Genomic DNA, 27,298 nt, shown 5'->3' on the forward strand with positions numbered 1-27,298 from the left:
ACAAAATGTTGAATTATGCGATGTCACATCTAACCACGAAGTTGAAAAAAAAAGCTGAATAAATATTAATGTTGTTGTTGTTTAGCGGCTTCTTTTTCCCATATTGACTGCTTACTCATCGCCTCCCAAAAACAAGACCTTATAAAGGTACTAGATTTCAAGTGTCTATCTATAAGCCTCACTATCATTGTCGAGGCTTTCAAGACGAAAAAGAAGTAAACGTCTAACCAGAAACGTTACAATGATGTTAGCTGGCAAAGTTTGGCCAAGCTAGCGTTCTCTTTTAGGGCTCAACTAGAGCCAAGAAGCACGTCGAGTATGCGCGTCATTTTTAACGAAGGTTCATTCAGTCTTCCGCAAAAGTAAACACGCGGTAACCCTGCTGTCGCTTTTGAACGTACGTCAAACGAGCGGCCCACACAACGAGGGCGCTTGACAACCGTCGCGACTGCGTTTGTTGTGAGCACAAGGAAGTCATCAAGAGTCCCAATACGCCAATTAAAACCTAAAGAATCCGCCCGACGCACGAGCTCGGAATTATCGAGACGCCGCCTAGGCGTGACTGCAGCTGTCTGCGTTTGTTTATTCGCGCACCGCATTCAACACAAACAGTGCGAGTTCTTGCTCGGACGGTCTTTCGGCTCCCGTGGGTTGTACTTTCCTTGTTTTTTATGGGAAGCATATTACTAGAGCTCAACCCAGCTCCTCAGGCGCGGCGGTGTCGCCTTCAATACCACGTGGCACCGTGACGTCACGACAGAGGAGGAACGGGGCTCCAACTCTCGCCGTCGCTCGAGAGCTCAACCCAGCTCCTCAGGCGCGGCGGTGTCGCCTTCAATACCACGTGACACCGTGACGACACGACAAAGGAGAAACGGGGCTCCACCTCGCGCCATCGCTCGCGGCGTCGCCTTCAAGGCTGACCACGTGACACCGTGACGTCACGACAGAGGAGAAACGGGTCTCCAACTCGCGCCGTCGCGGCGGTATATAAGCAGCTGCGCTTGCCTCTGCCCCCCTGCTAGACACTCACGAGGTGAGATGCCTCCTGGAGACAGAGCTGCTCGTTGGAATGAGAAGCGAAGGTTGCGGCGTGCTACAGAGACTGTTTCTAGGTGGCTTTGCTACGGCGCAGCGACTACGCGCCCCGCATCGGACGCGGTGAGCGTCGAGCAACGCAGCGTTCGGCGCGACAACCAAATGTGCGCCTGAGCAAGCGCCGCACGCCTGAGCTGACGCCGACGACACCGGCTTTTCTGCGACATGAGCTCCTTAACGCTGTCGCGTTAAAATAAAGGCTAGTATGCTTCGCATCCTGGGCTTAACCTTAGCTAAGCCACAGCCATTTTTTTTTATTTTATGCGAAGCATATTACGAGGGCTCAACCCAGCTCCTCAGGCGCGGCGGTGACCATGAAATCACGTGACACCGTGACGTCACGACAGAGGAGAAGTGGCTTTGGCTCAACTCTTGCAAGACGGGCTGGGTGGGAATCGAACCAGGGTCTCCGGAGTGTGGGACGGAGACGCTACCACTGAGCCACGAGTACAACGCTTCAAAGCGGTACAAAAGCGCCTCTAGTGAATGCGGTGTTGCCTTAGAAACGCGCTGTTTCTAAGGCGTGCGTCTCTTGCTCAGGCGCACATTTCGTTGCCGCGCCGAACGCTGCTTTGCTCGACGCTCACCGCGTCCAATGCGGGGCGCGTAGTCGCTGCCCTGTAGCCCATTGTCTTACACCCCTTGGCGGGTCGACGGGAACGCTGTCGCGTTCCACTCTTGAAGGCGAAGAAGTAATGCATGAGTTGTTTCTTCGTCTAGCCGAACCAAATATAGCCAAGCAACAGCAGTTCACCAGGCTAAACAGTGGTTCAACAACTAAAATAAAGGCTAGTATGCTTCGCATCCTGGGCTTAACCTTACCTAAGCCACAGCCATTTTTATTAAGCCGTGATCAAGAGTCGCAGACATCACGTCAGAAGCTCCTTACTTCGAGCTCTCCTCCTTCGAGAAATATCAAGACGATTCCAAGGAGAACCTCTAATATGTGCTATATTTAGTAGATCCGCAACCTGAGATGCAGCGGTACATTATTCTTTCTGTTTCTAGCACGCGCTTCGCAGCGACGAGCGACGTAGATGTCACAAGCCAAACAGTGATTCGGATCTGAATGTCCCTGCGTTTGTTCTTTCTAGTAGACATTGTAGCAGTTAAAAGAAATGTTTATTTATTTATTTATTTATTTATTTATTTATTTATTTATTTATTTATTTATTTACACGAGACCGTGCTGAAGAGCTTGAAAAACACCAACTTCGGGCAGAGGGTCGACAACTACGTCAGAGACTTCCTCTCTAATCGAATAGTAACCGTAGTCCTTGCAAGATTGCGCAGTGACAAGTTCGAAGTCTCCGCAAAGGGCACTCCTCAAGGATCAGTGGTATCTCCATCACCTTTCAGCGTTGCAATGATGAAACTACCAGAGAGACTGCACGGTATTGCGGTACTCAATCATGCCATTGACGCAGACACCTAAATTCCAGAAAGCGGAACTGGCGAAAGAGGAAACACCGGAAGCGGAAAGGGCGTGCGGTACGAATCAGGGAACATCGGCGTACATCAAAGGTTGGCGCCACTTATAGCAAAAGCAGCGACTGCGCGTGGATGAAGGTGCTTTAACGCGGGCAACAGCTGGCTGCACATTCGTGGAATTGGCAGTAGATGGCGTTTTTGCCCTCGGCAGCACTTCGGAGTTTTCAGGCGGAGCACTGCAAGCTCGCGTCCCTGTCATGTTGCAGCAGTGATAACTGCGCTGAGCTCACGCCTAAAACTACGAACTATCAGAATCTATGCTGGTCGTTTGCTCCAGAGCGCGTGCCCTTTCCGTCGGTGTCTTTGTTTTTGGCGGCAAAAGCCCGACCACCACGCAAGCGAGCGAGGGGGTCAGTGAAAGCCATTCGGCTTCCAGTGTTCTTGGCCAATCGCTTCTGAGGAAACCCGAGTGATATCCCCAGTGGACTTTATCTTCTTCTTTTGATCTTTCCGTCCCCTTTTCCCTTTCCCCAGTGTAGGGTAGCCAACCGGGCTCAGTCCTGGTTAACCTCCATACCTTTCATTTATCATTTGCTCTCTCTCTCTTTCTCTCGCAGGAATAGACCAATGGCCACGGCGCGTCTCGCTGCTGAGCGCGCGATCGCGGAGTCCGAATATACGCCGACGATTCGGTTCGCACTATGTATAACACATGAGGTGGTCGAAATTAATCGGGAGCCCTTCGCAATGCTACCTGTCGCAAGCTGCGCGTTGCTTTGACACGTTAAAACTAACGGACAAATGACACGCGTCGCATGTCACGGTCTGCGTCGCGTCATGTGTGAACGGCCAGCGAGCGATGCCGCGAATCGGAGCACGTCGAGTCTCACGGGTTCGCTATATCCCCCGTCTGTGTTTACAAGGAAGGTCTCGTCGATTCGAAGAAGATGGCGCGAACAAAGAAGTCTGGAAAGGCCCGGACCAAAGCAGGAGCGGTTGGCGAGGGCGATGGCCTCCCTCCACAGTCGTAATGGTGCCCGTGACCTTGGAACTCGGCCCGGCGCATCCGCTACGTGGTCTGAACGGACGGCCACCAGATCGATTGTCACGTCCTGCAGCCACAGGCCATCTCTGTCCTCATTCGGGTGTTTCCGTATGGCGATTAGTATATTTTGACGTTTCCTTCTTTAAACTACGATGAGAGAGAGAGACGCCCGCCACGGTATATAGCTTATAGTGGCTATGGTGTCGCGCTGCTGAGCTAGAGTTCTAGGGCTGAAATCCCGCATGTGGCGTCCGCATTTGAGACGTGATAGAAATGCAGACACGCCCGCGTACACAGGATTAGGCGCACGCTAAGGAACACCACTTTGTCGAAATCATTCCGTAGTCCCCAATTACGGCGCACCTCATTGTGGCATCGTCATTTTGGCAGGTAAAACTTCCAAATATAATTTCCTATCGATATATACATAGTTTTATAAGAAGCTGGAGACGTTAGCATACGTCTGTCTCGTCATCTGGCAGGATACGCTAGGTGTGAACAACGATTACGACATACATATTGATCACGCAAACAGCGCGACACACAGAGTACACAAATCACACTAAATAAATATGCACAAAGTTTCGTGAAGGCCTGTATAGACCATCGAGAAACCAGCAACGCTTTCGTAACGTGGTTATACACAGGTGGAGCTTCCGCACTTGAAACTACCCCGTATCTTTGCATCTTTTTTGTCGCGCCTGTATCCGTTCAGGAAACAGACGCGCCAACACGCGCCAGGTGTGACGCTTAATTATTATCCTTGTTCTTTGTTTCATCCAGAATTACAGTGATTATATATGCCAGTGTATGCACCCTTCTGAGTTACGGCACGCACTGCTAAAGCGAAGTGGGACATTATTTGCAAAGGCGTTAATAGATAAACAAGTGCCACAAGGTTGGGAGTACATAGAAGAACACGCATGTTCTTTTATTTTTGAAGCCGAATGGTTTGAAGGGGAGGCGTAGCGTACGCCTTTAATCCTCAAAACATGTTATTCTTACTAGCCGATGGCCTCAGGAATGCTTAGCACCATCGACAACCACGAGCGGCTTTGTATTAGTGGAAAATGACAAAGGCGCAGGTCGCTCCGGTTCACACGGATCTTAGTGACACGTATAACTTTTCAAAATGTGCACTGATTAGGAGTATAAATGAGCTGCTTGCGTCGTTTGGTGCGAATGGACATCGAAAAAAGTTTTCAAGGCCGTTCATATCGCTGTTTGTCAATGCACTGAGTTCAACTGAATTTTGCCAAAGTTCGAAAGGCTGTTCATGTCACCTATGCGTGCTTAGACATACGTCAATGCCAAATATCAGTTAGTTCGCAAAGAAATCAGATGCACGAAAAGATACCACTAATTTCTAACCAGATATCCTATAATTCCATCGCGACTGGGAAGCCAACTAATACTCGACAATTACTGTGCTCTTAAAATGTGGCGATTATAACGAATCGACCTGCTGTGGCAGCGGACGTGTCTGTCACGTGACTGCAGAGATGAAGGTCGCCTAATGTCACTTGACAATGGCATCAAGTCTTGTACGGGAGTACAACACGCGAGCAGGCAAACGCGATGGAGTTATCTGGAAGATTCGAATCTCGTAGGTCCGGTTCTTAAAATCGGCGATATAGTCGGAAACACTTGAACTCAAGTGTTTTCTGCAAGGCTATCAAGCACACGTATACTGGCCGCGTAGGGTGAAACCTGCACGTGCGTGCCTAAGCAGAATCACATCGTTGCTTTTCCAACGCCTGGCAGGATGTGTCAAATTTTCTTACTCATGCTGGTACACTGTGTTTCGGGGCTGCAGAATGGTAGCAAACTGGGGCAGCGGTAACGAATTAGGAGTGCTTTCTTCTTCCTTTTCTTTTTCTCTTCTTTTCCATTATTTTCTCTTCTTTTTTGCATTTCACGCGAGTTTTATTTCGTCAGTGGTGTCGCGTACCTGAGCCTGCTCGTGTCACCGCTCTGCTGTATGATCACCCTGCCTGCTCGGAGTCTCCTTCGAGTCTTCAAGTTGAAGTTGCGTGCAGTGAAACAACCACGCTTGCAGGGGGCTCTCCGGCGTTCCCGGTAATCTTGCTGCATTCGGGGTGCACGCACGCCTGTACGAGGATCTGAGCGGCCAACGCGCTTTCTTCACGCGCAAACGCTACTTCGACGCGGCTACCAGTTCAATACTCCATCAGCTGGGGGGGGCTCCCCTCTCCCGCGCAGCGAAGCAGGCGTCTCGCGCAGGTGGCAGATTGAAAAGGGCACGCGCTCGCTGCCGAAGCGGCTGCTGGAAGGAGCTGCTGGAAACGGCTCGTCTGCCGTTGCTCTCCCGCAGAGGCGTCGTACGAAAGCGAAAGCAGCAGCAACGGCATATAAGTGCCGTCGCGCGTCGCCTGAGACGAACGAACGCCCTCCCCTCGCAGCGAAGGGCTAATCGGTCAATTATGTCGCCGCACCTCCTCGTCCGGCCCCTGCTCAACGTGAACGAGTCAGGTTCGACAACGCGCGAGCATCGCTTTCTTTCTTTCTTTCGTCCACCCTCCTGTCTCTCTCTCTCTCTCTCAGGTTGCGAGAACCGTCCCGAATCAACAGTTCTCTAGAGAGTGTTGCTCGAATGCCTTGCCTGAGTCGTGCTCCCCAAAGGGCTGCAGAAAATAGCGCCTCTTCCTCTTCACAATCGCACTCCCTCTCACCGCTGTTGTCCACGTTCGTCATTCTCTTGGACGATTGGGGTCTGTGAGATTTTTGACGTAAGGCAGCTACCACACATTGAAAAGGGTATCAAGTAACCCAACGAAGAGTACAAAAAGTGGCTGGAGGATTGGTAAAAGACAGCAGTACAAACGAACTGCCAGTGCCGGAAAAAAAAATATACGCGTTACGTTCGTTTGTCCCCACGGATGGGAGACACCTGTCAACGTCGCGGTACACAGGGGAATGACTGCCAACGTGCGGAATGCGTTACCAACCGTCCTCCGGTGGGTATTCCAAAGCTGTGCCAAACTGCGCCGTTAACCCCGAAGCGGTGTTGGGTGCGTCTATACTTGGCGGCTCAAAAGAAGCGACGGAACCTGGCTGGTGCACAAAGCAAACTTCTGACGCATTGTCGGCACGGTGCGCCAACTATGCACTGAAAGCCTGTGAGCTCTAATTTGCACTGTTGCCATAGCCTGTTGGCCTTACGGTCATGACAATAGCGTTGGTGTCATGTGGCCCGAATCGGGTACCTTGTTGCACCGCTAACAACTGACAACAGACACAGAAAATGCGTTTCAAATGTGTCTTAAAATTATGGGGTTTAACGTGCCAAAACCACTTTCTGATTATGAAGCACGCCGTAGTGGAGGACTCCGGAAATTTCGACTACCTGGGGCTCTTTAACGTGCACCTAAATCTAAGTACACGGGTGTTTTCGCATTTCGCCCCCATCGAAATGCGGCCGCCGCGGCCGGGATTCGATCCCGCGACCTCGTGCTCAGCAGCCCAACACCATAGCCACTGAGCAACCACGGCGCGTACAAATGTGTCTTACCATTGCTGCTCAGAAATGCGATTCCAACGGCGGGCGTGCAAGCGAATAAAATGCAGTTATGAATGCGGCGTTTCCGCTTCACTGAGTGACGACTCATTTACCGTTTTTTTAGGCCACCAATTCACCAAAATATCAAGCGAGGGTATCACACGTGCTTGGTAATGAGACAGAAAATCAATATAAAGGGTACATGTGTTGCATAGCCGCAAGTGCGACTGTATTTTCGGCTTTCGGCCAGCTGTTGGTTTGATCAGTTTAGAACAATGTCGATCAAGAAGGGCAGCTGCGTCAACAATGAGGTTACGCTGTGTTAGACTTTGTGTACGGTAAAGTCCAACAGTCGTCATTTGTATCTTTCTTGGATATGCTTTGCAACATCTTACAAATGTATCACTTGTACCTGTCTGCCATTTTGTAAGCGTGCCTGCGGGTGAATAAATTTCCTTGTCAACTTCCAAAAGCGCACCGAGTTAAATCTCAAGCACAGTGACTTAAACAAAAAAAAAACCAAAAAGTCGCAATTTCGCCCAAAGGGCGAAGCAACGAGCAAGCGCATGGCGTCACACGAACAGATCTCGCTCGGTGACCACGAACGCTGGCTGCCACAGCGCTGACGTTGAATCCGTCGTGGTGCCTCTCGCTTCACCGCGTCTCGGAAAGTTCGGACAACGCCACCTCCGAAACTAGGCGGGTGGGAACACAGCGAGCATCAAGCTACCAGCAGTCTCTGATCGGCCTTAAGTTGTGCACCGGCCACCGATTACATCCAAAACAGGCGGCGCGTCGCCCGCGCATGCGCTCAGCCGCGCTGAAAGGCGCGAGCAGCCACGGCCTGACTAGAGGAGGAGACTCCCAATAACCTGTACCCCCCCCCCCCCACCCCACCCTGCCCTAACGCGCCCTTGATCAGTGACCATGCGCGCACTCCGCTCCCCTCCCGCTTAGCGCTCGCTTGATCACGTGACCTCCAACAGTGGACACGCCACCTCAAGACGGCGCGCCTCAAGCTGCCATCTCTCTCGGCTCACGGGCCTCGCACGCACATCATGCACGGTGCCTTATCGCATTTGGGCTTCATAAGGAAGATCGCGGCGACGGTGAAGATTTGCCTGGAGCTCAGTAGGAACGCTGGTATGCTTACAGTGGCATGCGCACAACGCTCATGCGAGCGGGGGAAGGCAGCAACGCTGCCGGGGGCGGCATTCTCGGGCGATCGCTTTAGGCGATAGTTGGCGGGATTTCGCGAGACACAGCCCACGATAGCCAGTGAGATTTTTTTTTTCTGGCGTTTGCCCGACTCTTGTAAGAATGCGTACAGAGCCAATTCTCGTAAAATCTCGCGTAAGTGAAACAAAAGGCGACGTGAAAAACAATCCCGAATTACTGAAAAAGAAACGAAGCGCGCAAATGAATTGTTTTTCATTCAGATGAGCAAGGCAACCTTATTTTAGAAGCACTGACAGCTACGTTTCACAGGAAACCTACCTGTAACAACACTTTCGCTATTCTGGAGAGGCACCTGTTCACGTGGCGAGTGAAAGCGCACCTTGGCTATCGACGTACAAATGTAAACAGCAGCGTAGCCGGAGATTTCCATGCTGTTGACACGGTAGAAATGTACGTGTTTAACCCCGTTCGGCGCGGCGCTTATTCTTTGTCGGGACGCATTTTATTTTTGGGACGACTTACAAAGAATTATTAAACAATAACTTCTTGTAACATCTTACGTTATCCGGTTCCTTCTTTTCAAAAAGACAACCAATGATATACTATATGATTTGTTTAGGATTCATTCGTTATGGAGAAGTCGCATGATCGACAGTCAAGCGAGCCACCGCGTACAAGTCTGTCTTTCGAGAAGAGGCTGCTCAAGCTTGTAATGTAGTCGGAACCTTTGATCTCGTTCCTGAGTGGATTTCGCTTCTGTACGCTTGTGCCTGCAAGCTCGATTTTCGAACTTTCATTGGACTGCATAGCATGTGTGCATTTGCTTGATATGTGTGTCTACATGCAACTTAACTCATTTCCGCATGACACTATACTCATCACTCCATGCAATAAAAAAAATTCGGCCTGGAGCAGATGGTAAGGTACTAGGTTCGGAAGCGTTAGGTCGTAAGTTCAAGTTCCCGTCAGAGAATATTTTTTTCGCTTTGCATTTTTTACACAAATTTACATAGTCGTAAGGAGGTCTCTGTTATATTTTAATTAAATATTGATCAAGAACCACCAACAAACTAGAGACGTCAGACTACAGGACGTCCCAAAATACGACAGACTGAAATTTGCCGTTGTGTTTTTGAACATGGGGAATATATAAGATAAAAGGCATGCGCTTTCACTGTTATGTTCGATGATGTTTGTTTGTGGGCTGCCATTCTCAAGAATTCTGAGGAATAATTTTGTCAAGATTGTAAGACCTGGCACGAGCAACTTTAGCGATAGAATGGTGCCGCAGTACAACCAGCACCTACCGCATGTCATATAGCATGGCGTAGCGTATGGCCTACATACACCTAAGCCCATACGAACCCTCAAGGCGACGACGAAAATTCGCTTGGATTGCCCATATAACTGCCATCGAAATAATTTTTTTTTAAAAATCCTTCACGGATATATTCCAGTCTAACAACCAATGCTGAGAGAGCGACGCTGTTTATAAGCGAGATCCCACGCATTTCAGAAATACTACGGATCTGTTTGCTGACCCACGGCCACGCTCTAACGAAGCAGCGAGCAGTGGTGGCTGCGTTCTCCTTTCTGGCTATTCTTAGTGGCGGCAGTGACGGCTCCCGCGCAGGCGGCTTTGTAACAACACGCCGTCTGGTTTCACAACAGCAGCTGCGCAAACTCCCAGCTGACCTCCATCGTATAATAGCTTCTTGGTTACAACCCCACCTGAGAAACAAAAATTACGGATTGCTGCTTTAAAAAATATACCGCGAAGACATTAATGCTTCCGCCTTCGAGAGTGCTGACCGTCGTGGGGCTTCGTCTGGAACGCTCATAATCCGGCGACCCTCGTTCGCAGCTAAATCGAGCTACACGTCAGTGCTATAGCCACACAGACTTCCAGGCCACGAGGGAAGTGACAATTCTGCGCAGTCGCCGAGTGCGAACAGGGTGTCATTATTTAGTATGCTCTGGCGGGGCCTGCAGGACGAAAAAAAAAAAAAAGGCTGTGGGGACACTAAAGCTGGAACCCGAACTGGTCCGTGTTCGGCTGTTCGCTACTGCGGAGATCCGATCTTATATCCCAACACTCCCATAGCATACTCCGACCTCGGCGGCAGACCCAACCCACGGGCCAGTACGGGCTGCAGCTTTGTCTCCGCGTCCCCCCTCCCCCCTGCATCTTGGGTGCCCTAAAAATCCTGCATCTCAGGTGATCTCATTAGGCTTCCGCTTGGTGGTTTGATGTGATATACTGAACAACAACAGTAAAAAAACAACACTGCTGAACAACAGTAAAAAAAAAAAGTCAAGCCTCGCCGGGTAGCGAGGGAGAGGCCGATACACGCCGAATTCAGGCGAGCCTAATTATACAACCCAGAAGGAAAGGCCAACGAGTTTGAATGTCCACTGTTGGACATTCCGTCTCGTTGAACATTCAGGCATCAGTTGGACATTCAGGCAGCAAGCGCCCACGATGAGACGATGATGAGACGCTGGTCACCCGGGAACACGAATACTGAGTGAGGTGCTTGGTGTAACCACGGAGAACTGAATTTATTCTCAGCCACAAAACCCTGATGCGTTACGCGCAATATGTCGGGTTGGGCCACTCTTAGCTGACCTCCGGAGCGGCGCCGGTTAAAAGCGAAGTGAGAAACAAAAAACAAAAAATTGTAATTACTGGCAAAGATAAACACGCAGGAAATTTAACTGCGATTTAGCGGTAAATTCGAGAGAAACGCCTTGCCATTACGTCTCACCTCTTTAAGATCCCGGATCTATCCACGATTAAAACCGCGTTCCACATTGCAAGTTGGTTAAAACCACATTGCAAGTTGTTGTTAAGGAGCTCACTGGACACACGTTCTGCCGCTTTTAGGAGTGAAGTGCAACTGCCGGTGGTCAGCAGCACACCACCGTCAATTGCAATAAATGGATAAATAAATAAACAAATAAATAAACAAATATACCACGTGACCAGCGCAGTATACTTCCCTACACTTTTTTCACTTGGACACTCCTAATACTAACGCATTAAAAAGTTGTCGTCTATCCAAATGCAAAGTAGTTAATTATGTTCATTTTATAATCCTCGATATTTGAGCGTAAAAAGATATTCGTCACTCTGGTGCAGGTTGTGTTGCTGGCGCTTCTTCGATTGACATTAGATGCCTGTCAGACCACCGCACGCCGTCGGCCTTCAGCGTCGCCAGGAAACAGTCGTGGAAGTGTCGCTGTAATATGACATCCGATCTTCTATATTAAGAAAGATGAAACGTAGTACATAACGCAACCAGAGCGTCCGAATTCACTAGCACGAAAGTTAGGTAAACCCATCTGGTACTATCCGTAATTACCATATAGCTGAACGATCACAGCGCCAGTGTTTAGACTAGTGATTCATGCAGGAAACTCCGCGGTACCACGTGGTTCGCGATGCTGTATTTTCTTGAGGTCTGTAGCAGTACATAGAAACGTTACCGGAAAAACAAGTATTTAGGTTTTCCAGAACCTGCTTGGCGAGAGAAAAAAAAAAAACGAACGCACACGAGTATGCGTTCGATGTTAGCCGGTGCGTTCACACTACGCTCGCAGCGCAACATGTTGTCACTGCGCAGGTCACTTCCAAGGCTGCGCGTTCGACGTATAGGACATATAATGTTAAGATGCCTCGGGAACGTAAAGAAGTGAAACTCTAACAGAAACGCTGGACCGCTGCAATGCTATGCCGGCATTAATTTTGAAAGAGCGTCGACCTGGCATTATTGCGCCGTATATGTCAAATTGAAAGCAGCGTGAATGCACCGGATGACCAAAGGAAATGGGCAATACAGCACTGAAGGGCTTCTTCTAGAGACTGTTCTGGAGCACGGAAGCACGGGAGTCAGGTGCAGCGCGGATTTGTGGACGGAGCTCCTGATGAACCCTTACGCAGTCTCAAAAAAAGTTTTCACCCTTCAGGTGGTATCTTGTCCCGCAATAATAATCGTCATCTGTCGTGCCCGCATTTCCTTTCTTCAACCTTGCGAGCCCGGTTCTTCCAAGTCACGAACCGCTTGCGCGTTAGCGTGACACAGCATTCTCAACATGAAGGTAGCGATCGCTGAGTTTTCACGAAACGCAAGCAATTAAGGCAGATGAAGATTATGGTTGTGGGACAAGGTAAGACCCAAGGGTGTAAACTTTTTTAGGAGCGTTGGCTGTCACCGAGCATACGCAAACTTTTGAGGTCGTTGGCCAACGAGCGACGCACCAATAGATGGAAGCAAAAATCCAAGGGCACCTAAGCACTTCTTATGAGTTGTGAATGGACAAGCCTTAATGTGCAAATGAATGCCGGTGGGCGATCCTTCGGGCTATGAACTCCTCGCGGGCATGCGAGTGCGTTGAGACGCTTGGCGTTTAGTCAAGGCCGGTGCACTTCGATCAGTGACATCATGCTACCTTGCCCGACTGCCATAGAATCTAATGGAGACGCTACCGAGTTAAGTAAACCAGGCTGATTTTGACGTCACCGCTTTCATCACGCCAGGCTCGGCAACGGAAATTTCGGTCAAAGTAGCATGACGCCACGAAGGAGAGTGCACAGGCCTGCCATATAGTTTAGCTCAGTGGGCAAGACACTCGGCGTCTGAGCGCGGGGTCGCGGGATCTAAACTCGCTGCCGCCAACGTCCTTTCTTTCGCATTTATTCTGTTCTTTTTAACGTTAACTTCATTGCAGCGATTATCGAGGCGAAGTCAGAACGCAGGCGACAGAGAGCTTGCGCGGACAAGGAACGCGCGGATAACACACAGGCACGCGAGAGCGAGGGCTAAGGTGGCGCCGCGGAGATATGCCCTCTCCCCTCACGCAATACCTGGCGCGCCAGCACGGCAGCAAGTGTGGCCGTCGAAGCGCGCACGTGACCTGCGGTCGTAGCCAATAGGAAATGAGGCGCTGCTACAGACGCAGGCCTTTTCGCTCAGTGAGCCATTCGATCCTTTCGCTTCGAAGCGTCTGCGAAGATTTACGCGCCCCCGAAGCTACGGTACACAAACGGCCTCGCATTCCGCCTTAATCAACATGCGGCCTTCGTGTCTGGGAATCGAACCCGCAACCTTGTGCGCAGTAGCAGAAAGCCATAGTCACGGAGGCATCGCGGTGTGAGCGTTTGGCTGGGTGACAGTGAGATGAGGAGCCCTGCTACAGTTATAGGTATACGTAGCATCAACGAATGTGTGCTTATTTTTCATCGCATACGCAGGGCTGGTTGGGCAACGGGCGTGCCAGGGGTTACTGCAAATACGCGCAGTGCCACAAAGCGTGCTTGGGCCCAGACGGCAACCATGCTGCTTCTCGCTGCAAGAGCAGCTGAAGCAACAGGAGCAACGCAGAAACAACTGGAAACCTTCCCGAAAGCAGCCATTTCGAAAGACTAAAAAGAAACGCCTGAATCAGTTTAGAGTAATACATTACTGCCTCAAGACTTCCTCTTTTTGTTAACTTGGGGGTTGAACCTTTATTATTAGAACAGAAAACGAAGGCAAACCTCCCGTTACTCGAACTTTGCGCCGGAAGCCCAGCGCCGGTGCGTGAGTGCCACACGACCTGTTTCAAAGTTCACGTTTGGCCCGCGTTGTGACGAGCTAAAAACCCTCAAATCTTATTACCAGGTTCACATTTCGAAGTTGTTTAGCACGGAAACTAGTAGTATTTCTTCACCGACGAAAGAATTGGCCTGGGCGCGAGAAGAAGCCCTCAAAAATCATGAGGTCATGGCGCGCTGGTGCGGGAATTCGAAAGCGGCGCCGTCACCCAACTTTCGTGTTTGCCTTGTTTCTTGCCTTACCAAACCCCGCGATAACAATGGTGTTTTTTTTTTTTTGCTTTTTCGCACTGTAAAAGGGTAATCTAATATCACGTGACGTCCAAAACAGGGCGGCGTGCTTCCGGCGACTGCACTCATTTCCGGTACAGTCCACAAACGCGTAGCCATCGAGATGCGTTTATATTACTGCTATGAAGCGGTCGCCGGGGTGAAGGGGGGTGGGGGGGCAGCTAGGTTGGAGCACTCACCTCTACGGTTCAACTTGTTTTTCTCTTCAGTGTTCCTCTAACCGTATGCGACGGTGCTCTAAGCTGAAGTCGGTAGCAGCGAGTCTCTGAGGCGAACCTATCACAGTGGCAACACGTGGACCATTTATGCGACGGGCTGTAGTGAAGGGAGAAATGCCAGTCGAAGCGGATGGCTATATAGCATACTCGCACTTTGTTCGACGAAATGAAGACGATTTTGTGGTGACGCCCTTTTCGGCCGCGAAGAGAGCGAAGGCACGTCGACAAGTTATTTCCGTGTTCTTCGACGACGGAGCGACCCAAGACATTCCGCAAGGACAAAAAAAAAAATGTGTAAATGAAAGTGCACCTTGGGCATGAACAAGAAATCATCGTAGCAGCGAGCTTCAAGAGAAGTATAGCATTGCAATGCTCGTAGTTATTCGGATCCTTTGAATAGCGTTCAAAAGAACAACGTAGCGTTAACTACATTCTGAATACATGCCCTAGGACTGGATCCAGCTTTAATCAGAAGTAATGACGCACTGCAGGAAGAAGCGAACGCTCGAGCGACTTGGCATTATGAAAAGGTCACGAACGGCGTGAAACGGGACTCATCGGGGGATAAAATAGTTGAGAAACGGTTGACGACCCCAAGCGCACACTTCTCTCTCTTTTTCTTTTTTTTTTTAACCGCAGGCTTCATTGTCGGTTCACTCGAGACTTCACTCGACTTCACCAGTCGTTTTCGTAAAGGCGACGGCCGGGGAACTTAAGTTACCGCGAGCAGTACGGCAAGTACTCCCAGCGTGATTCATTATGGGGTATCGCTACCGTAGGTATCGCGGAATAACGCACACATTTGTCCGATCTTCGTGACTGTGGCTTCAGGCGCTCTTGCGGCATTGTCAAATATAGGCTTAATCTGCCTTTCTACGCCTAAATTTTCACGCTGTCCTATTCCTCAACAACAAAGAAGACAATAGGAATCTGCGAACATGCAGAATTATTGCGAAGCGCTGAACACGTAAACCAACGTTTCGTTGAAAACGGTCAATTTGCAAAGTGACAAAGGCGTTTCTAGCCACAAGGTCAAATCTTAGGGAAATCAAACTCTTTACTGATCACTAGGATACCGTCCCTCCCATGAAGTCTCAATCACCTTGCATTGCAGCTCCAGCAGACACTAGCGCCTTTGTTCTATTGTTTTTTTTTTGTAGGTACCACTGCGACCGTAGGCGGTGTCTAGACTCAGAGGTCATGCCGAGGAGTGGTGCAATCGGAGTAATGTGAGGGAGCGGTAATGGCGGCGTTTTTTTTGCGTTTTTTACCCTCAGTTTCAAAATCAGCAACGTGTGCTTTTGCGAACCTTTCGACACACGTCAAGTCAGCATAAAAGTAAAACAAAACAAAAATCTTGTACGGAGGCTGTTGTTTATCTACGCTATCCACATCTGTGCATAAGTGGCCCAAGAGTTCGTTGCGGTTGACCTTTAAGTGAGAAAGGAGAAGGAACTCATCGACCGCATCCAGCTGGGCATCGCCCTGTAGAGAACTCGTACCGAGGCCGTACATGACGCTCCATCAGCGGCACGTGCAATCTAGTTCCTAGCGAGGTGTCACACGCGGCCGCAAATTTCAACTACGAGTACTAGTCGTGACCGCATTACTCGTGTGTGCAAGTGAATTTATGTGCCAAGGGCTCCCATACACGCGTCCATAACGATGTTTCTTTTTTTTTTCCCCCTCCAGATCTGCAATGCTCTCAAAACGAGTGCTTGCTCTCTGGAGGGCTAACGTCCCAAAGCAACAGAGGCTCTATGAGAGATGCCATATACTGGATGATTTCAGAATAATTTCTTGCCACCTGGAGTTGTTTATCGTATAGCTAAATCTAAATGCCCCAGCTTTTCTGCGTTGCCTCTCCGACCCCCTTTTACGGTGAATTATGAACCAGTTGAGTCATTTGTACTCAAATCTACTCAGGCGTAGTATTGTTTTCTCATCAACCATTAGTGTAAAGGCACTTAACGCCGCGACTGTGTCGTCGATATTCATGCGAGTTGTTTTCATGGCTGTCTGCCCTTTGCTTTAGCTCTGAATTTCTTGCGTGCCATATATCGCTCTATGACATTTCAAACAAGTACCCTGCTTCAAGTTCATATGCCACCGGCTCTCGTACACGCCTCTATAACGATGTTTCTTTTCTTTTTCCTCCAGATCTGCAATGCTCTTAAACACACATTTTTTCTGCGCTTATCATAGGCGACAGTTGTTGCAGTAAGCCTCTAGATAAACCACTGTTCCAGAATTTTTTTTTTTTTTCTATCGAAGTCAAAACAGACGCCGTCGTCAGGACTCACGCACAAGCTGATCTTGTGTGCTAAAAGGCTCTTGAGAAACCTTTCCGCAAACGGAGAAAAAAAAAAGCGGCGGATTTTCTCCCACTAAAGTCGCCTACCCATATATTAGAAAAAAAGTAACGAAGCAACATTTCAAGAAAGGTGCCGAGTGTCAAATGACGTGCTGCGTGACGCACGCACGTTTTAACGGGTAACGAAACGCTCCCCGAAGTATTCAGGCGGCGCTCGAAATCATGGACAAAGATTTCCTTTAGCGTTCACTATCACAGATCGATAAGGACCATCAGGCGAAGAGACGGTAAGAAGAGAGAACCTGGCTTACGCACTTTTGCTTATAGCTCAAGCTCGTGAACCACACACGCCGAAGTGAGTTTTCTGTGTGCAAACTATATTTAAAAAATGATAAGGGAATGAAACTTCCGAACGGCACTTAGAGACGACTTTTGTTTGTGGCGGATATGAATTTTCTAGTCTAATAAGTTAGCAGCCCCTGCCAGGTCGCGTTATTGATGAAGCTGTCCTCTCGACTAAACAACGCGCGTATCAAATCAAACCACATCAAACTTTAATTTGCCCTGAAAACGATTACCGATAGCGCATTAATACACATTAAAACGTCTTCGTTACGCAATCGCTTTCAGTGTGTTTTTTTTTTTTTTCATGCCAAAGCGCCTTAAACGCCATGTTACGACATCGAAAAGCACAGAAGCGTGGATGGGTTCATAAACACTTTGATACGCGCGACTTCATCGCGCTTCCTGTCGGCTGTGTCACGTGACTGACGTACGTAGACATGCCCTTTCAGCAAGGGACACCTTGCTTGGGCTACGCGTCCTCGTTCTGCCGATCTATCTCTGTTCCTCTGTGTAACGGGAGCCCGCGGTGTGTGCTTTTCTAAACGCAAGAGCTATGGGAAACAACCGCTCCAATGAAGTATAGTAAACAAAGCTACCAGAAGGCTGCCGCGCAGAGGTGCAGCCCACTCTGAAACGCACCAGCAGATGCGCTGCTGCGCCTTCCTTGCTTTAAGATGGCGCACACTGCTGCATTTTTACACGCCTGTCACAATGCGTTTTCTTTAATATTTTATTTTTACGGAAAGGTTGGCAGCCTATATGTGACTCCTGCCACTCCTCTTTCAAGTAATTTATGCTCATGATGTTCATAACGGAAGCATCAATTAAAAAAAAAATAGGACATTAGCACACAAAGGCATACATGCTAAAAGAATATAAACCTTCGCACAACATTATTGTTCACGATATATAAATGTTCATGGGCAGTTGCAAAAGAGGTTTCCGTCGAGTGCCACATTCTAAGCACAGCACCCGCGTTGCCGGGAACAGGAGCCACTGCAGAAACACTAAAGCGCACGTTAACAAGAGTATGTGCAACTTCAAAAGAACCCGACTATAACAACACGAGCAGGAAGAAAAGCTAAGAATAACAATAAAGAGGCGAAAGAAACCGTTAGCTTATATAGTAACGTTTTGGTGTTTCTGACTCATCTAAGAATTCTATGCTCACTGAAGTCACTCTCCCGTGGATGGTTTCACAGGGCTATCGATGCCTAAAAACGTGGGCGAATACAGCCCTATTGCGATAAAATCTGGTGAAACGCGCAATGATGACGTGTTGCAGCAATCGATCCACGTACATCGCAATCTGCACGGAGTGGTACTTCCGATCATTAACCTTCAGGGATAGGATAACTCTTGACAGATGTTGCGGGACTAGGACCGAACGGCGTCGGCACCGACAGGCGACAGCCAATCTCCTAACTCGGTACCAAGTATCCTATAGGCATAGTATCCTGGGCTCATAAGCAGAGCACCAGGAACTGTGTCGCCCGTGCGCCCTGACTCGTCCAGTGCCAGTCACGCAAAACCTCGCAAAAGCTGCCTCATCTCCGACAATGAACGACCGAGAATGGAAACCACTGATTTGAATCGAGAAACCTGGGTAGTAGCCCGTGTACGGAATCGGGTATACGGAATCGCACCGATTCTTGAGTCACGCACTCCCTAGCACCAATTTCACGCGCCATTTCCGAGTCATTGACACCGCAAGAGGAAAGTAACGTTACCGACACTCCACAAAACATCGCTTTGACGCACAGTGCGGATCAAGTGCCCCCCCCCCCCCCCCCCCAAAAAAAAGAAAGAGCCCGCCATGACAGCGGCTGCGAGATCCCTGCACGCTCGTTTAGGGCGCCCGCTGCAGCGATGACGCGGCAAAAGTGCCGCGGAAGAAAGTTATGAAGCACGTGTGCTTCCGCTGCTCTGTTTTCATCCCTGTCACACATTACGGCTTTTATGCCAATGCTGAGCCGGTTGTATGTACAGACGAACGCTGATATTCTTGCAGAACGTGCAGCCGTAGCGTGCCCTTCGACCCATAGCCATTCCCTTGAATGGAGTCCTTGAGTACGATCTGCGGTAAAATTCAACAGCCTTTCAACGACGGTTTAATATGAAATTTACGAGTTACAATCAAAATGACAAAACAGCGCCAGGCACGCAGACGGCGAAAAGAAACGACAGGACAGTACGCCGTTGAATTATATAGCATTACATGAGCCAGTGCTTGGCACGTAACGCTTGACGTTCGTGTTATTGCCGATGACGTTGAAATAGTAATTCCTTCTCCGGGTACTTTTCCGCTAAGTCAAAGCAAAAGTGTGGTTTCTTGGTTCACGTATATGCACAGCTCGCGACAATCTTTTTGGGATTTATATTATCCAGTCTATACCGTGCGTCAAGCCACAGTGAACTTAAGGTAGCGATCGTCGGCGCGAGGAAGGCAATAGCAGCACAAAGGTACTCGGGGGCCGGAAAATATATCCCAGATGCGAATGAAAGTTCGTAGAAAAATTTTATGCCACCTCATCCCACATTTCTCTATGGGTGAATGACGGTTCCTGTGCATTGTTTCATCAGCGGACAGTGTCGTTGACGTATGCATTGTTATGGCAGCTGTTGCAAAGCACGTATTCCTGTTTTGTTTGTTATTTCAAGCCACTTTGCAACATCTGTCCGTTCTCAGTGGGCACCCCCTTGGCGAAAGGCAATTTGCCCGACTTCATTGTTCCCTCAAATACCAGCGTTACTAGTTAACAGTGGTACACTACAGAAGGGCTCTTGAGAGCGAGGAAACTTCTACTGCTGGTGAGCGCGGCAAACAACTTATACATCGGTTCGACAAGAATTCATCTGGTGTGGTAACATTATGACGGAAAGGTCGTGGCCGCTGACCAAGTCAAAGTTTCCGAACCAACATGGGCTGCTAAACAACTTTCTTTTTTTCAACGTTGACTTAGTGGCTTCAACTTCTCCATCATCCAAGTAAATCATTGCAGCAGTCGCTCTCTGTGCTTTCAGATAAGGTACACCCTGAAAACTGAATAAGGGCGTAAACCGCTGTATAACTGACACCCCTACACCAAAAATGGTGCAAGAGCGTAAGTTACAGATATATTTATACCCCTATATGCGCATTCAATGGCTTCATTTATCTTACAGCGTGAGTTGAAGTCACCGCTCAACGGGACTAACTTGTGCGCTTTACAACAGTACATATAACTTGCATGCACCAAAGATTTTATGCTGCAAGGCACATTTTCGAATAAGAACGAAGAACAAAAAGTTCCCACATCTCCAAGCCAGACAGTCTGCCATCATTTCACGCCGAGATAGGAACAGTGCCGTGGGAAGAGCTCAGAAGCGATGCTACAGAATGTTCCTGATACACTTCGGACAAAGAATGCTGTTGGACATCCTAAAGATTTCTCGTTGACTTTCAAAAGCTCCTAATAAATGTTCTTTAGAGAAACTCCTGGATTTCATCCTAGATTTCCGTAAGGGTCACAAGCGCCACGATTTATGAGCTACTTCCACCGGGGATACCGAGATGGCCTGGCCTGCGCTATTCAGCCTGGATGGAAGTCAAAGCGAGCGCTTTATCCATGTTATAAAAAGTTACACTGTACCACTTCTAGAAGGCTGTGACAAGGAGGAAGAAATAAAGAGATAATGCAGGCATGTTAACCAGAAATGCATCTGGTTGGCTACCCTACTCTGAGAGACGGGAGAGAGGGAACAGAAAGATGTGGCAAAATGAGCAGTTCAGCCAGCAGGCTATCGTTCGTTTTTGAAACGGCGCATAGGGTGCGAAGCATAGAGTTTCCCACAACACACTGGAGGGAACTCTGCAGGCGCTGCAATTGTTGAGCCACCGTGGGAATGATGAGAAGTACATTTGTCCGATCTTCGCGCTTGTGGATTCAAACGTTCTTGAGGATTCGTTTATTACGCTTTGTATGCCTTCACTGTCGCAAATTTCAGAGCAATCTATACTTTGCTAAGTGCAGGAGACGCTGCGTACACGCACAATCGCTGCTAATGGCAATGGTTCAGTTTGCCGAGGTGGCCAAATCGGAACGCGCCAAGCGTCTCGAGGCACTATAGCTTCGCCGCGATCAATTCGCAAGGGCGTTATATGGCGCTCGGCGACGTTCGCATGGGTCGGCGGCCTAATTATTTCAATATCTACCCTCTGTTCTAGAGGTCCTGTGTTAGAATCCTGCGGCCGGATAATTTTAATAATGTTCATTTAATTATTTATTACACAGTGCATTGTTCAAAATGACGCACCCACAAAGTCACGAAGCCGGTTGAAGCCAGAAAGACGATGTTTAGGCATATCCACGTATTTCCCATAATTCCCATGCCGGCTGAACCGCTCCCATTGCACTGGCACACTGGCGCCAGAGTTCCCTCTAGTAATTACGTTACCCGCCGTGGTTGCTCAGTGGCTATGGTGTTGGGCTGCTGAGCACGAGGTCGCGGGATCGAATCCCGGCCACGGCGGCCGCATTTCGATGGGGGCGAAATGCGAAAACACCCGTGTGCTTAGATTTAGGTGCACGTTAAAGAACCCCAGGTGGTCGAAATTTCCGGAGTCCTCCACTACGGCGTGCCTCATAATCAGAAAGTGGTTTTGGCACGTAAAACCCCAAATATTATTATTAGTAATTATGTTCGAAGTGTTGTATGAAACCATGTGGCTCGACGGACACGGCAAGAAGCACACAGCACAAAGGCGAAATGGTAGACGCGTTCCGCATCAGGAAAATGTCTGATAACGGCATATCAGCTCCCTCCGTTTCCTTGCTTGATCGCCACCATAGATTTGATCTCTCTCTCTCTCGGAGGTACCGCTGGTTGAGTGCATGCGCGCGCAGGTTTCTCCTTTGCGAATATATTCGCTTTGTTTTGTTTTGTTTTGTTTTTTGTTTTTTTTTCTTGTCGGCTGTCAGTCAGTGCGTGTCCCACACACTTCTTTTCGCGTCCTTCATTCCTTCCGCGCTATCAAAAAAAGAAAAAAATAACGAATTGTGGGAAGCTTTAAGCATTACCGGCGCACTTCGCGGACGGAGATTGTCAACTGCGTATCAAGGACGACTCTCGGGTGTGCAGTGGCTGCAGATTAGCCCGACTTTAGTGCGCACGCGCCTCGCCGCGTTATCAGCGCGACCGAGCAGCCGCACTGCTTTCTGTTGCTGGGCTCCTTTATCAGCAAGCGCTCAACGAGCACACTCTCCGGACAAGAAGGGGGCTCATCGTCTCAGGCTGCAGATAGCGAAGAGGCACTCCAAGTGCAAGCTCTTTTTTTTTTCCCCGGAAGGAGGAGGCCTGAGGCAATGTACTACGTCAGCCATAACACCCTTTCGCGTCAATTAAACGAGCATAGACCACGGTCGTGGCTCACAGTGGGGAACCAATCGATTCACTGCCGTCACAACGACAGGAACACTCGCGAGCATAAGTTTAACGACGCGCCGCATCGGCAACAAATTCAAATTTCTTCTAGCGCAGCTCCGCAGCGTGGAATCGCTTCAATGAACGGTATTGGTCGAGTGCGTACACAGGATACATAGCACTTCAAACGGCAGCCTCAGGATGCGAAGAAAAACAAAAATGCACGTGAGCATCGGTCGCCAGACGTCTGCTCGCCAGTGTTAGACATACAAACAACATGGAACGCTTAAATGTGTTAACGTGAAGGATATCGTCTTTTTTTTTTATTCTTCCGTTCACTGAAAAGTAAGTAGACTTACAAAGACGATTGAGGTTCCATCATCTGTACATGCTCTTCACTCCCGCGAGCCGTCCTAATGGCGTCGATCAGGCGACGAAGTTGGCAAGGGCATAAAAATGGCGCGCTTCACTCTTTTTATTCTCGCACATCGCCGCAGCGTCTGGGCAACACGTCAGGAGGGGAGTAAAAGTTATTCCCGTAAGGGAGTGGATCGTGCAATTACATTCACTTTTATTTTTTAATTACGGAAGAGCCGTCACCGGAATACTTGAGTGAAACTGTAGAAAAAGTGAGAAAAAGAAAGTAGAAACGTTATATAACTTAAGTTTCCCTACTTTTCGCGTGCTTTGTTGTTTTTTTCTTACGAATATTTTTACGGTGTGCCCTTACGCTCTAAAATCTTAAGCCATCCCACATGACGGAAGTTTGTCAACAGTTGTGAAGGCAACCCACCGCGGTGGCTTATAGTGGCTATGATGTTGCGTTGCTAAGCACGAGGTCCCGGGATCAAATCTCGGCCGCGGCCGCCGCATATAGATGGGGACGAAATGCAAGAACGCCCGAGTTCCGTGCAAATGGGGGCCCGCTGAAGATTCCCTAGTGGTAAAAAATTAATCCGGAGTCCCTCTCACTGCGGCGTGCGTCATAATCAAATGGTGGCTGCGGCACGTAAAAAACTCCAGAGTCCAGTTTTGAAAGCGGGTGCACCGGTATTCGCACTCCAACAAAGCGTACCATAGCGTCACAATCCCACCATGTGTACTACGCCCAAGGGGCGAATAAGTGCCACGATGTCGACAATATAGGGGTTCTTCAGAAAGAGTTGGTGAAATAACGGAAACGTATAGACTTCGAAATTTCATCACTCGTAGGGCGATATCAGCGGCGACGATATCTTCATGGCTTCAACGACACCGCCGCGCCTCAAATGGCGAAACAGCTAGCGCGGAAACGCCGCAAGATATCTGGCAGCGCGATCGGCACCCTCTTCAGATATCAGCCTTGCGTTCCCGGTGTGTCGTACGCGTCGTTGCAACAAGAGGGACGGGGGACCGCAAAGTTTTCTCTGGCGCAACACGTTGCCGTCTTGCCGCGGCAAGATAGCGTTACAGCGACCGATGTCCCTGGTGATGCCGTCGCCGGCACATCTTCCGAGTGCCGTTCATACGGAACATAGGGTCAGGGACAGCGCAAACGACCAAGCACACCACGTGTGGAGGAATGCGAAGACCACACGGCGACGATGGCCTCAAGGTTGACCCACTCGGTAGAACGTCCCGACGACGACAGCGAGAACAAGGGTCGGGGGATCAGGGAACCGAGGCGCCCGGTGTTTATTACTCACGGCTATATGAGGCCCGTGTACTTAGATTTAGGTGCACGCTAAATAACCCCACGTGGTCCGAGTTCTTCCGGGCTCCCTCGCCACGGTGTGCCTCGTAATCAAATCGGGGTTTTGGCACGTAGAGCCCCGTATTTTTTTAAAGGCAACAGATAATGAATGAATGAATGAATGAATGAATGAATGAATGAATGAATGAATGAATGAATGAATGAATGAATGAATGAATGAATGATGTTTAATGGCGCAAGGGCCAGGTGCGGCCAAGGAGCGCCATGCTAGTGTTAATGAGTTCGCAGTGGACTGATGGGTTCTGTTATCTTAATGTGCCGTGGCTGCAAAAGGGGTTAAAAGAGTTGATGTAAATTCCATAAAATCGGCGTGTAATAAAATTGTGGGAATGACTACTGACGTGTACTATGAACATCAGAATGCATTGAGAAAGAATGATGCAATATATAAAATACGTGAAATGCTAAAATTGTCTAGAGCACTGCTGCCTCACTAGAGCCCTTGAAACCCAAGGGCCCAGAGGCATGTGCTATACAAAGAAAACTACCCTAGCGATATCCTCTGGAAAGAGGATGCGCTACGACATGAATGGGCTTGTAACATGTAGCACAACATCTTTCAAGAAAGCGAGGACTGCTTCGGCCTTTAAAAGCGTTTCTTCCCCATGGAAGATAAGCGGATGCAGGGGAATGCAATGGCGGTATGCAAAAGGAAAATATTTCCTCCTGTCTCTTTCCGCTTCCCGGCACTCGAGCAAGACATGGAGGACAGTCAGCATGTCGCCACATCTACCACAGGTTGGCGGCTCGTTACCGGTCAAGAGAAAATTATGAGTGCCAAATGTGTGTCCTATTCTTAGTCTAGTGAATAGGACATGTTCTTCGTGTTTTCGTTGTTGGATACCAGAAACCTAACTTCGGCGTAATTAAGTGAAGCTTATTACTCGTTTCTGCGTCCCACAAGGGTTGCCAGTGGTTTCGCAGTTTGTTTCTTAGGAAAGGCTTCATGTCTGTGCCATGGACTGCAGCAGAACGAATACCCTGCGATGCTATTGATTTGGCGATCTCGCCAACAAGCACATTTCCCTCGATTCCTCTATGGCCAGAAACGCAGCATATTGCTACATGTCTATGCGATAAATAGATGTTGAATAAGAGTGGGTAAAGTTCACTGGAGACAGCATTTGTGTACTTTTGCAGAGAAATGAGTGCTTTTACAAGGCTTAACGAGTCTGTGAATATGGTTGCTTTGTCAAGTTTTAGTTTCTTTACGTGTGTTACCGCAAACAGTACTGCATAGGCTTCTGCAGTGAAGATACTTGTTAGGGGGTTTAACACGTCAGATACAGAAAAAGAGGGATCAAGAGCAGCGTAAGATGCGCCAACATGTGATTTTGAAGCGTCTGTGTAGAATTCGCAGCAGGAGTACTTCAATTGAAGTTCACAGAAGTGCATAGCGATTTCGAGGTCAGGAGCGTGCTTTGTGACCACTACAAAGGATATGTCACAGTCTATCACCTGCCACTCCCAGGGCGGTTATAGATTAGCTGGAGCCAATAGGCGCTGTTCGAGAAATGGGACATCCATTTCTTTGCTAACTTCTCTTACAGGCAGTGAGAAAGGCAATCTCATAGAGGGTGGTCTATAACGAAAAACCGCATTTCGATGGGGGCGAAATGCGAAAACACCCGTGTGCTTAGATTTAGGTGCACGTTAAAGAACCCCAGGTGGTCGAAATTTCCGGAGTCCTCCACTACGGCGTGCCTCATAATCAGGAAGTGGTTTTGGCACGTAAAACCCCAAATATTATTATTATTATTATAACGAAAAAGTGTTTCACACGTCAAGTCATTAACTGTTGTGAAACACGGATGTTCCTTATTAGAGCGCACTTTGAGAAAATAGATGAAGCTGATGTATGTTCTCTGAAAATGGAGTGACCGCTCATCTGACTCTACATATAGACTTTCGACAGGGCTTGTTCTAAAGGCGCCAGTGGCCACGCGGATACCGAGTTGGTGCACGAAGTCTAACATCTTTAGCGCGCTCGGGGTGGCAGAGTGATAAACCACGGCACTATGGTCCAGTCGTGATCGAACTAGGCTCCTGTAAAGATTCAATAAACACAGTCTGTCGCGACCCCAGATAATGAAACCCGGAAAAGAACAACAGGGTAAATTCCTTCCTTCGTTTTTAATTGAAATGTAGGAATAATAAGCATAAAGGCAAACGAAGGTCGACGAATAAGCAACTTGCCGCAGGCGGGGGTCGAACCCATATCCTCCGCATTACGCGTGCTCTTACCCACTGAGCTACGGCGACACCCATTCTAACGTCCACAGTTTTCGGTATTCATGTACGCTTACGATATTTGACTGTGGGTGTGGCGGCCAGTGCCACTTAGGCTAATGACCGCGGATGTGACGCACCCTTTTTGAGCACTGGCCTCACGTAGTGACGTGAACTATTTGTCACCAGGCGAGTAGAAATTCGACAAAATTTCTATTGCTACCCAAAAGGCATCAATCATGCCAGAGCCGAGACCCTCGGCAAAAATTATGACAGCATCGCAGAATTGTTTGTGCCAATCTCCGTACCGAGATGACGTTTCATTATCTATTACACGTCGATCCCCAGAACACGGATGCGTGCGCAACATATTTAGCAAATGTCCGCAGATGATCCGGTATGACGTAATAGTTCTGCGAAAACCCGCAAGGTGGAGGGAAGTAATTAATGAAGCGAAAATGAGACATCCACCCAATCGTAGCAATTGCTACAAAGGAAGCCCATACGGGTTCCTCGAAAAAAAAGCCTCGCAGTTGAAGAAGAATTCGTTCTAGTCCGGGACGAATTATAGCAGTTGCTACGATTGGGTGGATGGCTCATTTTCGCTTTATTAATGGCCCGGTGTCTATGCAAAACACGCAGTTGCTTACCGCTCTGATCGGTGCTTTCCAATGCAAGGCTATGGATAATGACTCTGCAGCTTTTGGGGTGCATCGTGTAGAGGGCTGTAACTTGTGCCACACTTAAATGCCATCCATGGCTGCTGCTTGTCGTCGGATGCCATTCATAGAGTGCGCTGTTAATCTTACCGTAGTGTAAACTGGCGAGTGTTGCTAGTTCTCGTTCGCGCGAGAACCAATATCTAATTACAATATT

General features: G+C 48.8%; 1 protein-coding gene across 3 annotated transcripts in view; it reads right to left on the minus strand.

Moving 5' to 3' along the window:
- Positions 1–27,298, minus strand: part of LOC135919483 (solute carrier family 45 member 3-like) — a 161,168-nt gene that overhangs the window by 89,819 nt on the left and 44,051 nt on the right. The window lies entirely within an intron of this gene.

Source organism: Dermacentor albipictus, chromosome 3 (genome assembly GCF_038994185.2).
Source record: "Dermacentor albipictus isolate Rhodes 1998 colony chromosome 3, USDA_Dalb.pri_finalv2, whole genome shotgun sequence".
Taxonomy (NCBI): Eukaryota; Metazoa; Arthropoda; class Arachnida; order Ixodida; family Ixodidae; genus Dermacentor; species Dermacentor albipictus.